The sequence below is a fragment of the Varroa jacobsoni genome, unplaced genomic scaffold (assembly GCF_002532875.2).
Source record: "Varroa jacobsoni isolate VJ856 unplaced genomic scaffold, vjacob_1.0 contig03155, whole genome shotgun sequence".
NCBI lineage: Eukaryota > Metazoa > Arthropoda > Arachnida > Mesostigmata > Varroidae > Varroa > Varroa jacobsoni.
The window spans coordinates 1-13,271 of NW_019214969.1; the positions used below are offsets into that span (position 1 = coordinate 1).

Sequence of the window (13,271 nt, forward strand, 5' to 3'; positions counted from 1 at the left end):
CCGTATATATATTCTATTAACCGTATATATATATGGCTTAAACCCACGATTTTGAACTTCGCAATCGGCAGCCCTTCTCCTACGAGATCACATAATATTTGTCATTGCGAACGCATTAGAAATGCTATAAACAGGTGGAAGCCGTTCGGGCCGGTTGTCTGCAATATCTATTTTAAACACATAGGCCATTATTCTCTATTATCACGTAGCTGCTACGAGGCACAGTCGATTTGCTAACACTAAAATTGTCTACGTAGCATTGACGGCAGTAGGGCGCCAGGAAGTACGGTATAACGGTTTCCAATGCGTAGTGTTTTAACGTCAAAGATCGACTTTCTGGTACGTAACAGAGGTACGTCAATGATATCGTTTGATGCTTATTGAACAGGAGTTATTTCACGGTATCCATTTTGTATGGACTAATTCACTGCTATTATGATTCCCTGATGTTACCTCAACTATTTGCCAATTGATTTTATAATTATTCTATCGAAATCTACCTGTTGATTTGTAGCATGCTACCTGTACAATTGTTTATTGTTAGAGGTATCGGTGTTTCAAATATTAAACCCTTACAAAAATAATCAAAATAACCATGACGCGCGCAACGTCAAGCCTAACTTAAACTGAGAACCGGGTCGGCATTTATTTCGTTACGAGCGTACTTCCATGGCCAAGTCATTAATTCGATTCCGGTTATGTCGCGGCAGTTTTTCGAAATAGCCAATCCACCGCCATGTTGCAGTTACGTCGTCTTCCATTGGATTTCGCGAGCGCTACAATATCGTTTCGGTGTTACGACTCACACGTTGTTCAGTCGTAGTTATCTCGTTTCGAATTAATTATTCGGCATGTGTACATATAAATATGCTGCTACAATAGGGCAAAACCTACATTGACTTTGAACTTTTCAATATAAGTTCAAACAAATTTAACTATCGATGAGAACTTTGCACGTATCGATATTCTGCGTTTGAGTAATCAATTACTTCCGAGGTATAGACCGGTTCGCTTAAGAGCATTTCTAAAATTCCTAGTGTCAGTCCGCAAGCCTGCGTAAAGTGTTTGGCGATCGTTTTTTGAGTTATTAAGTTGACGAACCCACTTCTGCAGGTCGGCAGTTGAATTTTATGTCACCAACAAGAATTGCTGTAGTGAAACTCAATAATTTAGAGTTCGATCTTGTTGCCTAGAAGGACCACCTTTTCAAATCAATAATTTAATCCAATATCTGTACGCCCGCGCACAATTTTATGTCACACGATTAAAACAGAGTGAAATCGAAAGCAGACAACTGTGGAGCAGGAATTAGAATTGAAGCATCTTGATTTCCGAGGGCAGTGATACTCAGTGATTTTTTTTTTAGGAAATTAACCCGTGGAATCTTTATAGTGACATTCATCCATCCAGTGAGATAGTTATTTATAGACTGGGTTCTCTCGTGCGCAGCTAGGGTGGTTGTGTTGGAACAACTCAATTTCGCGAATACAAAATTGCCCGGTGTCATGTCCGATCATAATAATATGATCACAATTTTTTAAGACAACCGCCAATCTATAAGTTAATTAATATATTTATCTATCTAATTATTGTGCTATTTGGTCACGCGTTAGTCACTGACTGGTGCGTCTCATGCACGCATGTTCTAGCGCACAAGACGGAACGATCAGTCGAGCGGTGGATGGTGATTTCGTGTTACACGATTATGGTATTAGAATCAACTGAGCTAAAGGGCAGGTATCTTCGTATCGTAACGGTTCAGTCCTCGAGGCCATTTACAAGCCAATATCAATATTGAAACGCCACTTAGCGATATCAACGTGGCACCCTATAAAAGCTGCCGTCGAACTTGGTCAATATATTAACTATCTATCTTTGTCCGGCGCTAGTCCAGTTAGCAACCTGTCAGCTACTGATATCTCTTGCCGTAAACAAGTGGCATAGAAAACAATGCGTGGCGTACGAACGGAAGCTATGGAAATACAAGATGGCGTGTCATCGCTAAAGGGCTGGTACGATTCGTCTCCTGTATTTTTTTTCTGTTCATACGATTTCTGTCAGTAAATTTTGAGGTAACGGAACGGTTCGCGCCGTAGTGCCCTGACCTAGTCGTGTACATCGATGGGAAGCTGCTACTTGATTCATATACCGCGAAAATAAGGTAAACAATAAACAGTTTCTTTTATTTTATCGCAATAAAACATCTCGATTCGAAGACTGTTTTTTGCCGTTACACAGACTTTCCTCTTGTTGATTGGCTCTGAGACAGAAATGTCTGATCGTCATCGTACTGTTACTATTATTGTAATTATACTCGATATATATATATATACTATATATATATATATCGAGTACTATATACTACTATATACTATATATATATATATACGATATATATATATATACTACTGTATATATGTATATACTAATATTTACTTTGTATGATATATATAGATATATGTGTGTGTACATTTGCGAGATGTCAAAAAAAATTTTGCTTATCTATGCATCTATAATTACACGGCTAGGTCATTGATTCATTCCACGAGTAGACGGTATTTTTTTATGTTAAAGCATTTTGTATTTCTTGTTCTGTGAAAAATTATCTATCTTGATAGGTCTCTCTTTTAAAGTCTGCAACAGTCGATATTAGCATTCGACTATATTCCTACAAACGGCAGGCCACGATCGCCTAAAGGTATTTTCACTGCTTATCACAGGAGTAGGCATAGGGCCTAACTGTTGAGCCTAGGAGAATTCGAGAGTCGCCTAGGAGAAAATGAACAGACTAGATTCGACCATGTATCGGTGCAAATGTGGCTAATCACTTGTGTCTGAGAGAACCTAAAAGTGACGACGACTCTGAAAAAAGATATTAAATAAACCCAATTGAACCCCATTTAAAACAAAAGGTACGCTGAACATGAATCAGGTGATCTATCCGATGAGGGAAATGCGTTGTCTCAGCCAAAGCTGTGCCCGAAAATCATTCCGGCTCCTGAAACAGGCTCCACTTCGTTTCCCTTTAATTTTTGGGCTGGCAAAGACATGGGCATGCTTTCGGGCAAGTGGTCACATCGAATCGTTCCGGGCAGTTTATGGACAAATTAACAGCGCAAAGTGCAACACGCAAGAGAGACGAGTTCATACCAAAGAATTTACCATGACGAAGGCGTAATGCATATGCTAATAGACATATACGTAAATTCTAAGAGACGACAGGGTCCTCGCCGACGAAAGGCTGTCTTCCCGAACGGCTTTCTGTTTTGACAGCTTTCGTACGGCTGAAATCTACTGTTTTTAGGCTGTAGCTCGGTGTACGTTAAGGTCGTGGGTAGTAAAGCGTTTAACTATGCACACTGATGTAGCCATACAATGACCACCATCCATCTCGCTTTATTCAGTTGGTAAAAGTCTTCAGCTGACGGCTCTAAACTGTCCCACGTAGGTGTCCTGGCATCTGCGGGCAGGTCATTGCGACGTACGGAGATCTACTGAAGAATGTATTTGGTCTAGCCAAACAAGTAAAGTAAGATCTTTGTGAAATTCATATAAGCTTTCAGTACCGCCCTCTGTTTAGGCGACTGACTGGCTGATCAGTACCGTTTTACCAGTATCGCTAAAATGCCAAGGAGAGTTTGGCTGTTGTCTCCTATGCGCGACCCGCAATAGATCGCTTGTCGGCTTTGAAGGTTGAACGCCAATTTACTGCTGGTGAAAAACAACCTAGTTAAAATCATAAATCCAGAATATAAGGCGAACGAAGAGATCACACGGAGACGAATTCATTTTTATGAAGTGTCCCGCAACCGGCCAGTCTTCGCGCTGATTCTCTGATAAAGGGTGATATTTACTTTCGTCAGGTGAGTACACGTCGTACGGTTCGATCGACTGTTACGTAGCTTAAAAATCAACGAAGCTCAAAAAAAGGCTAATCTCGGTGTGATCAGAATACCGTCTCTCGGTTTACCGCAGATATCGGTTATCGATTTTTCCTAGCTGATACCACTGGCTCATGGAACGCAAGCCAAACAAGCTCAATACCGTTTTCTATATGAGAAAGTGAACGGGACCCGCTTACTCTTGGCTTCTATAAACGTCTTAATACTACAAGTTATCGAAGCTCAAGCATATAATAGAACCCAGCTATATAGAGCTGCACGATAGGGTAACGTATGCGAATTAAAAGCATTTGTTTCTAACCGATTATCGATCGTATTAGCGTGGGTATAGTCGTGTGGTCGTCACAATTCGGTTGAGCATCGACTAGAGTGATCCTGTGAAGCAAACTACTAAACTAACAGAGAAAATTATGAAAAGGAGACATATTTACTGTGATTTTCGATTGACGAGTACATGAATGGTACAGTTCTATGGTGTTCCCCTATTGCATTGTCTCGTGCTCGCAGCTAACAATAATGTGGGTACGACGGTGGGTGGGTCGGCGTGAGCCGATTTCCACATCGATACGAAACGAAAGTGCTTTAATCTGTGTTGGGTGAATCATGCTTCGCGGACCCATGCAAAGATTCGTCACCGACAAAAAACGTCCTTTTCTTTATTTAGCGTTTCTGGGCATCTGAGAAGCACCCGTTTGCTGAAGCGACGGCGGACATACTAGCTACCGTCGTATCGTCCCAATGCTCGACACTTAATCGAGACTTTCTGCGCGCTATCTGCTCGCGATGTATCTGGCCTTCCTGCTTTTGTTTTTTTTCTTTCCGTGCGTACTATGCTCTGTTTCGATGCGATAGGTATACTACAACAATTTTGAGGTGCTTCTGAGGTGGCAGCCTGGCAGGCGACCTCCCGGAGCGACAGGCGCGAACCGTCCGGCGGACTGTTGTTAGTTGTTGTTGTCTATAATTAGAGACGTACGTGCATCTTGCGCTGCCTATTTCTGTTTCGCTGGAAACGTTTACATTTGACCCGCAGATCTGTGCCTGGATATTCATTGACAATTTGGTTCAGTCAGGTTATTATTAGATCGTGTTGGCTGCTGGTTAGGTAACGTGAAGACTATTGGCGTCATCTCAATGTAGAGCCAGCGGTACGCTTGCTAGCTGCATATTACTCATCGTACATTTTGTGGTACGTGTGCTTTGCTGAATAATAGACAGACAGATAATGATAGACAAAGATTATTTACCTAACGCTTCTTTCTTCCAAGTTACTTAGCAACGCAAGTTAAAATTGCAGTGGTCGATTTTTCTGGCGATAGGTCTTCGAGCGAATTCGCTAGTTCTAATGAAGTTCATCAGCGTTCAATCCACATGCTTCATCATCCGTTTGCGAAGAATAGCACTAATGATATACGGACAGGCGACACCCAAAACAATAATCAATCATCGTTAACGATAATAATTTGTCTGGACAATCACGAAGATAACTTCTTCACAAAATATTGAAGTAATTATATCATCAATTACAACTAAATATGCTGTACAGTCCCGAAGCGATTGAAATTAAAAATTAATTAGCGCTTAACGTTTAGATATCCTCTAATAGCCATTGTAGGTTTGGCACCATCAATCCTAATCATTAACGTAAGGTGCACGCACTTTCAACGTTGGGTGTACCTGTTAACGGTGTCCATTGTACGAATACGCTAATGCATGTTGAAACTCTGACGCTAGAAAGTGGAAACCGCTCTGGAGAGAAGAGCTATCGGTGAACGCTTTCCTCAAACGAAAGTGGGCCCCTGTTTGGGTCCGCTGAGGAGAAAATTTTAAGGCCGGCACTGTCTTCGGCGGCCGCTACTGTAGCAGGGCAAATGATGGCCTAGGTGACGCCTCAAAGCACATCCGTTTACGCTCAGGGCCACAAATATCGAGAGTTAATATTGCGATTTTTTGTTATTGTTATTATATGCTACTGGTTTATAAGCAGGCTGCTGTACCATACCTACTATTTTACACAACATGGGACGTTATCAAGTTGCCGGCACTAAATTGTCGTCTGATACGTGTCCTTTACCAGACAGAATCGTACCCGCTTATCTCTGTGTGTCTGTGTGTGTCTACGCGTGTGGAATAAAAGGCACAGTCGCTGATGGCCTCTGCCCACAAACTGTGTTTACAGTCATCTTTTGCAGACCCGTTGATAGATAAGTAGCCGTTCTCGTTACCAGTAACACATTAATGTGCCAGCTCGCGTAGTGACAGCCTCTTTGTTCACAACCGGTCTTCCTTGTTCTCTTGCGTGCACTAAAGAACACGTATCATCAGTGAAACCATAACGCCGACGTGGCCACGAGCCACCTACAGAGAAAATAGCTGCGCCTGTAACGGAAATCAGTCGTACTTTCAGCTGAAACAGCCAGGTTATGAAAACAGCCGTTTAGTCGCGGCAGGACAAAGGAGAGCGGGCATGAAGGACAAGAAAGATAGGATATGTCCCGCGACCTGACATCAGCGTTCATCAGCGGTTGTCGACAGTCTACTTTTTATTTTATAACACGTATCGTCTTAGCCATTGGACATCGGCTAGTTACATAACTGGTGCGGACATCGGCCTGCACTAGTCTAGGCCACTGCAACACGTCAAACAAACCTGGCCTAACAATGCTAAGTCTCGAACAAGCAAAGGTAAAAGTTGCAAGAGGCAGTAATAGCCCTGAACCGCTCGCCGTTGTGGTAAACTCTTGTCGCTTGATTGATGTAATCTGTAAGCTCGTAAGGAAAAAAGAACCTTATCTGGGGAGAGATGTGGCCTACGTTCTGTGGGCATAGGTTACTTTTGCCGTTGCCGGAAGGTCAAAAACGGGCCTAGACCTTTGACGTTTTATTTCCGTTAATTTTGCAATGGTGGAATAAACATATATCTTTCTTATTGTTTGTTATTGCTGGCGTAGATTATCTAAACACCGATCACTGTGAAAGGGGCGGCTACTTGTTGGATATTCTACACTCGTTTTCAAGTTCTTTCTTTTATCCCAATAATCCCCACTCTTACTTCCCGTGCCTTCTGCCCTTTTACTAAATACTGCAAACCTTTGAGCTTAAAAACCTTCTCCAAGGCATCAACAATACTCAGTCTTCTTGAGCTACTTTTTTCTGCTCACGAGAATGCATCCTGTGATACACTCGATGTCGTCAACAAGGCGCCTTTCCAACGACGACAGTAACAACGACACGGGTGTCGCTCGTAAAATGGGTTGAAACGCGGCGTTCAGCCGAGTATCGGTTCGCTGAGGGAGACAGCGTCAGCCAGCAATGATAGGCACCAGACGTGAGTAGCCGGCCCGCGATTGGGATCGTCCTAGACCAGACACTGCGCCTTGTCAAACAGGGGAAGGCCCTCTCTTAAATCAAGCAAAGTTTGCCGAACACTTTTTGCACCGTTTCCTACTGTAGAGCTCCCGAACGTTTCATTTCGATACTTGCCTTACGCCGGTTATCGCGTCAAGCGACGCGATAACCGTTACTTGTGCCTACAACTGGTTCTTATGTTTCAACAGAGACCAGCAAACAAACATTCTTTAAGCACCGTTCGTATCGTGCTTTTTCTCGACAAAATTCACCGCCACTTCAGACAAGTTCCCCGCAAAGTCTGGATCTGTAACTTGCACAGGTGTCTGTAATGTGTGCATGCTTAGATCGTACTTCCTAGAAACTTACTGAGATACCACCTGGCGGCGCCTTCGTTATGCCAGCCGAAGATTCTGACGGTATCGGTCGTGTCGAGGCTGAATCACTTGGGCGCGTCACTTGGGCGTCGTGTTTCCTGAGCTCGTGGCGTCCCGAGTTTCCAGCCGGGCTGCTAAACAAACGTTGCTTAGCGTATTAAACGCGTTATGCGCTCGTAAAAACCGCCGCCCGATGAAATCCGTCTAAGCAATGGCGCGACAGAGCGGGCGTGTGATAAAGTCGCCAGGCGTTTTTGCAATCAACGGCAGCACGAACGATAAAAGCGACAACAGCGACTGTGGAAAGGCGCTAAATATTTTCCCAAGTATTCCTTCCATTTTGCCTTATTTGTCGGCGGTAAATGTAATCCCATATGAGTGCTGTCAAGGTCGCAAGGGAGATGAGTCCCCACCATTTACCAATAAATTGCTTAATTCTAAACAAAGGTTACGTGGCTATAGTTGAGTAACCGATAAACCTGTACCTGAAACGCGGAATTAAGTTCATGAGAACTGCCATTTAAAATTAATCATTGAAAGGTAATTGAAGTACGACAGAGCTGAATCACCTATGTGCACAGGTATGTTCCATGCACACCCTAATCGAAAACCCAAATCCGACCATGCAGCTTTCACCGACGTTAGAAATTGTTTATCAAATGACTAAGAAGAGTAGCTAAAAAGAGCTAAAAAACAGTAAAGTTTCTATTTTTTTTTTTTTTTCAGAATAGAAAAACATGTTAACTTCAGCATTCGACTGGGGTTAATTTGATAATCAAACGAACTCCTTTATAATATAGGTCGTGCCAATGAAGTCTGTGAACACAAGAAATCTCCTTTATTTATGCCTTTTACAAGACATTTTACAACGCGTTTTCGCCTCTGAATGAAGTTGATTTTTTTTTACCTTAACTAATTAAGCTAAATGCGAAGATCGTCCGTGAAGCCAATAAAGCATTTTTACCGTAAAATTATGCCAACATAGAATTGTAGAAGGGTGCGCATTTTCACAATTGCGTTGACCAAAAAAATCAGACTGACCGCGTATGATTCGTTACGGGTCGAGGTAAGAGTGAGGCAAGGATTAGAACTACCTCAAATCACTCCAAATACGAAGCGAATTCGTCATCTAGAAAATGGTTTCCATTAAATCTATCCCATTATATTAATAGAATTCTATTGAAATTGACCTGAAAGATACCTAGACTCGACCGATCAATACCGGCACCAGAAGATTCATTGGTAGACTCTCCAAGGATTTTTTTTAACTCTTATAAGAAATGGTTGTTGTCCATTGGTGAGAGTGCTGGAGAACCTATTGGGTTAAGCGTCAACGCTGCCCGCTGCAGGGGCACAAGAAGCACAGGTGGTACGGTACAACGTTTCGCGCTAGCCGATGAGTTCGTCTGAGATGTGGAGCGCCATCTGTCCAACTCCTGCCTGCGTCGATGTGTTGCCGTCTACGAGCTCCGCCTGCACTCCTTCTCGTCGTCTTGCTATTCGGCGCCTTGGTCTGATATGTTCACCGCTTCTACGGCCTCCTTCTATACACATATGAGTGTGCATAGATGGGTGTGCCTAGTGCGTTCGAACTGTTACGGGCCTAGCCGTTCGGAGCCCGAAAAGATCCGATGTCTGAAAACCTTTGCCGGAGTCCTGTATCGCTGGTGCTCTGCGTCCTCGTCACTTTTCTTTCTTTCATTTGACGCGCCTCTCGCCTTCGTGAGTTTAGTAGACTTCTGATTTGTGAAGACAGAATGGAACATCTCGAGGCAGAATAGTCGCTACGGCCATTCAAAGAGTCACGGAAACAGGCGCAGTCGCACTCGCTCCATGAACAGCTCAACACTCACACACATCCATTTCTACTCGCAGAAACCAGCACAGAATGAACTCTAGAAGCCAGTCATAGAGTTGTGGACGATGCGAGAGAGATCGAAAGATCGGACTGAGATCACGCGGGGGCGCTGTGCAAACCAAGTAATGTCATAACCAAGAAGAGCGGGACACGAGACATCTTTCAGTCGTTAGTCTGCCCCTCTTATAGGGCAGATGGGGTGAACTCAGCTAAGACAGCCAGCACTTGGTTAGGAAGCTGTTATAGTAAAGTCTGTGCAGATTGTATATCTAAGGCCGTATAGGCCCTGCTGGCGATAGCGGCTATGGCGTATCGAAGCACCTGCCCGCCAGATGGCTTCTTTACTAGTCGCGTTAGAGCGCGGTAGCATCTTAGTCCACATTTGTCGGTTCAGAGTTGTCCTGTTGGTTAGCTAGGTAGCTCACAGGACAAAACACGTCTACTGGGTAGCAGTCGAAGAAAGGAATATAGAGGATCTACTATGCAAGCATGTTGAGTCTAGAGACTGGGCCCTGCATCCTCGCTGAGCAATGGCGGGTGAATGAGAGTGGTCAGTGGCGTCCTACTTCTCACGATCTAACCTATTGGTAATAATAGTTGTAGTAGTAGTAGTAGTAGTAGTAGTAGTAGTAGTACAAGGATTACGTCTGTGAGTAACCTGAAGGGTGTACACTTGTGATCTCTAGCGCCGGAAGGAACTCGATCTTGGGGGAGCTTGGAGCTTGGGGAAGAAAAAAACTGTGAAAAAAAAAATAAAAACAGCCATTCAAGGGGCTTAGGTAATCAGTCGATTGGTTCGATCAAGTGCCCGAGGGGTTTATAAATGAAATGTTTAGTCGTGTTAGAGATGCACTTCAGACCAAACAGAAACGATATCCTCATTCTTTCATCCTAAATGACAAATTATGTCAAAATAATATAAAAATAATTTCAGCTCAGCTTTACAAAGTTACGTTCTTTGCTAAACGTTTTATTCCCGTATAAGTATTGAGCAGTAGCTTTGGCCCGCTACTAGATGACAATTTTTTGACGTGCTCAAGTATCCTCTAAAATCATGTTTCTCTTGTACATATGCGGCTGCAATTTCTGCATTTCGAACAGGGGAAGGTTACTGAAGACATGAGCGCCTATCTAAGGCAAGAATTTATAGAGCTGGGTCGATTCGAAGATTCAGGCGTAACGTGTTTAAATCCACATTTTTAGTGTCCTGTTAAAGTGTGCCTTTTGCAGTATAAGTTTTTCTGAACCACTATGAGACTTAATCTATCTTGCATATCGCTTATAATGTAACAATAGTAACAAACCATTTTTGTCAAATTACAGAGCGTTTGTGATCTAATACAAAAAAAAAAAAACGAAAAAATGTATTCATTGAATTTGGAAAGGTTCTATTGGACAAGATTCCGAGTATAACCTTTATCGCGGTCTCGACTGTCGAGCGTCGAGCAGATCGACTAGAAGCATGACGTTCAAGTTAATGACAGTGCTATGCCTGACCCCCCCCTATGTGGTCAGCCGAGTACTAATTGCTGATCATTTCCACCGAATTTCCCTATATTTGCTTGTGGCATTCCAGCCTGCTTGTTACACCTACAGGCATTCCCCGTGTTCACCTCGTTACTTGGTACGTCGTACTGAGAACTACGAAATTCCACGAGCAGTTTTTTTCCTTCGCTTCGTTACATCTCAAACTGTGAGAGCCGCGTTTCGACATTGCGTTTACGGATCGTCGTCTAGCAACCGCCAAAACATGTCTCAGATGATTTTTCTCATAACAGAACAGCAGACCGTCAACGAATCTCCTCTGCGCAGCAATGGCGCAAGCTGCTATCGAGCCCCTAAAACAGTTCGAAGCATTGGGTTCCGCTGCTACAAAGCCCATCTGTTGGTACACGAACAAATTCTTTTCTGTCGACCAATCAACAGCGGCGGGACTGCTAACAACACCGATGACGCCCAGGGGTGCCTTGAGCTAGATGATCTCTGTTAAACAGCGAGTAACAACACGAATCGAGTACTTAAGCACAAGTGCAATGTCTCTGTGCGTATGGTTTTGTCTATTCACCTCCGATACGAGATGCGTAACCAATTGGATCGAACTCAACCGGCTGCACCTGATCTGGCCATTGCGGGCAAAAGCAAGTGGTGGAGCCCCCCTGGTTCGATTTGTTAACGTCAGAGTACAAAGCCTATCCTGTATCCAGGGCACCGCCTAAGGGGGCCCTCGAACATGTCCTTTTCTAAAAAGTCGAAATTCTCCAGTCTAAGAAGAACAGCTAAGATTTACAATTGCGTAGTCTACCTATATCATGAAGCAAGCGGGTATCAGTGTAGTGTGAGATTGTTATAGATTGCACATAGTGATATGAACGACTGTTTCGACAGGATTCGCATTAGAAAAACTACTAACCTCAAGATGTACACTAAGAAGCTCTGAGTACCCATTGGCGAGCGAACCTTGTGCAAATTATACGCAACGTACTTCAAAAAGCAGGGACGAGAAAAAGAACAGGGAAAAAAAAAGAAACTTCTATAGTTTAATTGAGTTCGGCCTGGCAGCAAATCGTTTGTCGTAAGCTAAGGAAGGCCATCTTGGTAAACGAATTAGCAGTGAAAGTCTTTATGAGCTGTATAGTTTTTAGTGTCCTTGCTATGGTGTCCGCTCGGCCAGCCCTAGTATGGAGCAGCAACACGTGTGTATCTGTATATTCGGCTATAATATAATGGCAAACTCGAAACACCGTAGATAGGAGCGTCGATCCAAGATTGTGATTATCCCGTTCGAAACGAGTTGTAGAACGTTGAAGCGAAGCAACGGGATTCAACAACAATTTCGTGTGCTGACCTCTGTAACGGCCTCCATTTCGTTAAATTTAAATGCAAACGGATATCCACATCGGCACCATTCGATTGTTGGCTAGAAGCGGCGCCCCAGTAAACGCTAGGGTGCCCCCGAAAGCCCTACTCTATTGCCTACAGCATGGTCAGGTTAACTATAGCGTACCGCTTCCCTCGATAGATTAGCTATTTCATTAAGTGCTATTTACCCGAAATTCATAAACGTATTGTTTTCTATAGAACGGCGTAATAACATATAATCAAACAGTCGAAAAATCGGGCAGTTTCAAAGTAAGCTAAATTACTATCTTATTACTGCAGCTATTAAATAAGTTTTATAATGATTAATTTGCATTCGGTGAGCTAACTGCGTTATGGGAGACTATTCGAGATACCAGTTTGGCTCTACTTGAGTCTTCGTTTCCATGAGACCGTATTTCTTCACTCAGTCACTACGACGACACATGACGCTTGTGCGTCATTCAGCAGCATGTAGAATTCGCGAGTCTGTGCTGATTCCTCTATCAACTCAGGCCCATATCACTGACAATCATTGCGCACCAACAAAGAGGAGCAACGACGAGGTCGCCTTATACAGGAGATGCGTTCTTTCTGTTAGTATTTTCGCTCCCATGAAAATGTAGGCGAAAAGAAGTTCTATCGGCTGGAGTCCAGACTCTTTTTTGTTGCCAAAACAGCTACTACATTCATATACGAAGCGGAAACCCGCGACGAAGCTCAGAATCCCGGCTAGCTGTTACACCTTCAGTCTCGTTAGTAGACTCGATTAGTGTCGATCTTTTTGCCGGTCTACGAAAGTTGCCGCAGTGATTGCACGGAAACCGTTGAGCTGTCGCTGTTACACATAGTCTGCCTTTCAAATATGTACATAGCTCTAGAGAAAAAAAGATGTTCGAGCGCCAGGCCGCGGGCCAGAACCTGAGATGA

At 43.4% G+C, this 13,271-nt stretch overlaps 1 long non-coding RNA gene across 1 annotated transcript in view; it reads left to right on the top strand.

Moving 5' to 3' along the window:
- The first annotated feature begins 1,702 nt into the window (after nt 1–1,702).
- Nucleotides 1,703–13,271, top strand: part of LOC111272762 (uncharacterized) — a 35,544-nt gene continuing 23,975 nt past the window's right edge. The window contains exon 1 of the long non-coding RNA XR_015315829.1: nt 1,703–2,161. This is a non-coding gene — a long non-coding RNA (uncharacterized LOC111272762). The remainder of the gene's footprint in view (nt 2,162–13,271) is intronic.